General features: G+C 34.5%; 1 pseudogene; it reads right to left on the minus strand.

Annotated features, from left to right (window-relative positions):
• Window positions 1–2,577: 2,577 nt before the first annotated feature.
• On the minus strand, window positions 2,578–3,523 carry LOC121973264 (annotated as a pseudogene).
• Window positions 3,524–4,467: the final 944 nt, after the last annotated feature.

Raw genomic sequence — 4,467 nt, forward strand, 5'->3', positions numbered from 1 at the left:
TATAGCAACTACTCGGTAGTTACTGCATATTGTATAAATTATCTGGTAGTTGTTATATATTGTAAAAATTATACGATAGTTTTTATAATAACGTTCGATGAAGAGATATTTTTAAGATAAAATTATAGGAGGGGTATTTTTTTTTTAAGTGTATGATTTATAAAATTTAAAATGTCCTTTTAAAACTTTTGCCAAAAAAATTTATCTAAAAGGTGCATCAACTACTTAAAAGGTTGTGTTGAGTAAATCTGACAACTACACGTTAGAGATAACTAATATGAGACGATGACTTTACTAGCTAAAGGATAGCTGGAGTTATTAGCGGATGGTTGATCATCTAAAAGGATATGTCGAATTGAAATGATGCCTTGATAGTAAAAAGAGACGTGTCAACAAATTGAATTTCAATAACAAGCTCCTAATGATGCTTAAATACCGAACAAAACTCCTATGAACAATAATGCCCGTAAAACTAGGATATCTAGATTAAATAATAATAATAATAATTATTATTATTATTATTATTGTTGTTATATATATATATATATATATATGTATATATATGAATGGAGAAGATGTGAAAGAGAAAAGAAGTTTCATTGTGAATAATATTTTAATCCCACATTGAGAGTTTTAAGGCATTTTGGTTAATTTATATTGATTCACATGCATTAATGATATAAACAAATGTATGGGGAGAAACTCTTTCTCATGCGTGAATGCGCAGTAGGGTGCAAATCCGGAGTTTAGATTGCACTGAACCAAGTTAACTCATGTGCGAGCACGACCTGCGTACGTCAAATGTTTTCGGTTAAATAACCTAACCGATAGGTTACGCACACAAAAAGCAAAAGCTGAAGAAGAAGCAAGAGGCTAACTTGAATGATGGACCAAAAATGAACAACCTGAACAATATGTTGTATGTTTTTGAGATTCGGAAAAATCTAGTGTTCGGATCACTATTAAGCAAACATGACTTTCGCATTATTTTTGAGTCAGACAAATTGTATTGTCCAAGAATGGAATAGCCGAGCCAGAATAAAAAAATAGAATATATATAAAAATACAAATAAGAAAATATCAACGAAGAGGGGTCATGGAAAGAGCAGGTTCCAAATCACGATAAATTCCTTTTTCAAAGCCTGCTGCAGTTGCACGGGCCCTTCCTGTATGCCACAAATGCCCCACAAAAAAGAAGAATCCTAGAACAAAATGGGAAGTTGCCAACCAACTTCTAGGAGAGACATAATTGACTGCATTGATCTCCGTAGCTACGCCACCCACGGAGTTTAAAGAACCTAAAGGAGCATGAGTCATATATTCCACCGAACGTTGTTCTTGCCAAGGTTGTATGTCTTTTTTCAACCTACTCAGGTCTAAACCATTCGGACCCCTTAGAGGTTCTAACCAAGGACCATGAAGATCCCAAAAACATAGTTTCTCCTCTAAAAATAATCTCTCCGGTGGGGGGAACACATTAGATATTTACCTAAACCTGTAGGTCCTTGGGCGGACCCCACGTTAGCTCCAAGACATAGGTCTCTAACTAGAAAGGTAAATGCTTGAGCTTGAGAAGCCTCGGGGCCAGTAGGCCCGTAAAACTCACTAGGATAAGTGGTATTATTAAACCAAACAAAACACCAAGCGGTGAAACCAAAGATAGATAAAGCACCTAAATTATAAGACAAGTAAGCCTCTCCAGATCATACAAATGCACGGCGAGCCCATGCAAAGGGTTTGGCTAAGATATGCCAAATTCCACCAAGTATACAAATGACACCTAACCATACATGTCCCCCAATTATATCTTCTAAATCGTCTACACTAACAATTCACCCTTCTCCTCCAAAAGGAGATTTCAATAAATAACCAAATATGACACTTGGACTAAGGGTCAAGTTCATAATTTTTCTTACATCTCCCCCCTAGGGGCCCAGGTATCATATATGCCCCCAAAATAAATAGCCTTGAGTACTAGAAGAAAATCACCTAGACCTAACAAAATTAAATGAATACCTAAAATGGTAGTTATTTTATTTCGATCTTTCCATACATAACCGAAGAATGGAAAAGATTCTTCAAGAGTCTCGGGCCCAAGAAGGGCATGATAAATACCACCAAAGCCTAAGACTGGAGAGGAAATTAAGTGAAGTACTCCAGATATGAAGTATGGAAAGGTGTCTATAACCTCTCCCCCTAGACCTACCCCCCAAGCTAGAGTAGCTAGGTGTGGACGTAAAATCAATCCTTGTTCATACATGGGTTTCTCTGGTATGAAATGAGAAATTTCAAATAGGTTCATTGCTCCGACCCAAAATACGATTAATCCGGCATGGGCTATGTGAGCTCCAAGTAGTTTACCGGACAAATTAATAAGTCTAGCATTCCCGACCCACCAAGCGAAACATGTGGTTTCTTGGTCACGACCAGCTAAAGTTAAAGTTCCATTAAAGAGTGTTTCCACGTGGTAGAACCTCCTCAGGGAATATAAGGTTTTCATGAGGCTGATCCTGAGTCGCCATCTAAGCACGAATACCTTCGTTTAAGAGAATATTTTTGGTGTAGAAAGTTTCAAATTCAAGATCTTCCGCTGCACGTGTTTATTGGGAAACGAAATCATTGGCACGTAGATTTAGAGCCAAACCAACTATCCCAATAGCACTCATCCATAAACCAATTACGGGTACAAATAGCATAAAGAAATATAACCAACATTTATTAGAAAAAGCAACCCCGAAGATTTGGGACCAAAAACGATTAGCAGTAACCATTGAATAAGTCTCTTCAGCTTGAGTTGGGTTAAAAGAACGAAATGTATTTGCACCATCACCATCTTCGAATAAAGTATTTTCTATGGTAGCACCATGAATAGCGCATAGCAGAGCATCCCCTAATACTCCGGCAACTCCCATCATATGAAATGGATTTAACGTCCAATTATGAAACCCTTGGAAAAGAGGATGAATCTAAATATAGCTGCTACGCCAAAACTTGGTGCAAATAACCAACCAAATTGACCCAGTGGATAAATCAAGAATACAGAAACAAAAACAACAATTGGACCAGAAAATGCGATTGCATTATAAGGCCGCAATTGAACAGATCGAGCAAGTTTGAATTGATGTAACATGAAACCTATTAGTCCGAAAGCACCATGAAGAGCAACAAAAGTCCACATACCACCTAATTGACACCAACAAGTAAAATTTCCTTGTGCTTCAGGCCCCCATAGTAGCAACAAAGAATGTGCTAAACTATTTGCAGGAGTGGAAATTGCAGCGGTTAAGAAATTGCAACCTTCCAAATAGGAACTTGCCAATCCGTGAGTATACCATGAAGTTACAAAAGTTGTACCTATAAACCAACCTCCTAAAGCAAAATAAGCACAAGGAAAGAGCAATAGGTCAGACCAACCAACAAAAATGAAACGGTCTTTGCGTAACCAACCATCCATAATATCAAATAGACCATTTTCTTCTTTGGTAAATTTACCAATGGCTATAGTCATAGCGATCCTCCTATTTAACTACGTCAACCATTTCCGAACACCCAATAGCATTTCCAAGACATAGGTTAGTTCGATTATATGTGGTCTTTTCTAGTTCCATGCCCCGTACAATGATGGGTATCGAAGATACAAACTATCCTTTTCTGTAGGCCACAAACCAATCTAGGTAAATAAATCCACGAGCTCGATTCGATTAGTCCTTATAGCTTATCTTAATACTTACTTTTATAACTTTATTTATTCATTTATACTTAAAATACTATTATTTTATAGTATAATTAATATACTAAAAACTATAGCAAAATTTCTATAATCAAGTAAAACTTTAATAAAATAAATAAGGGGGGTGTATTCATTCTAGATTTGTAATGACTTTTAAAATAATAGATTTTTGTAGAGTTTGATAGATTTCTATTGGCTTTAATAGAATTTCTCAGACTTTATAAACAGAATTTCATAGACTCTTGTTGATTTTTTTGCAAGATTTTTATAGACATTTGTAATATTTTTCATAGAGTTTTGTGGATTTCCATGGATTTTGTAATTTGTATAATTATATCACTTTTTTATTGATTTCTTTGAACTAGTAACTGAGCGATAACATCTTCAACTTTTTATTATTTATTTGTATAGGGCATATCCCAATAGTGGTATCAGAGCCTGATTGTGCTTTGACATGATTGTAAAATTATTTTACGGTTTTTAATTTATGTTGTAATTAATTTTAAAATTTTTATGGAATTATTAAAATTTTTCTATTTTTAGAAAGTCTCCTAAATTGCGAGGAAATTATATTTTTAAAAAGTTTATGATATAATTTCAAAAAAATAAATTTAGAAATATTCTGTTCATTTAGAAATTATCATTTCTAGAATTGTCTGGAATTTTAAGAAATATTCTATTTTTTAAAAAATTTCTAATTTGTTAGGTAATACCAAATATGTAAAGATTTTAAAATT

Source organism: Zingiber officinale, chromosome 4A, assembly GCF_018446385.1.
Source record: "Zingiber officinale cultivar Zhangliang chromosome 4A, Zo_v1.1, whole genome shotgun sequence".
NCBI classification, from domain to species: domain Eukaryota; kingdom Viridiplantae; phylum Streptophyta; class Magnoliopsida; order Zingiberales; family Zingiberaceae; genus Zingiber; species Zingiber officinale.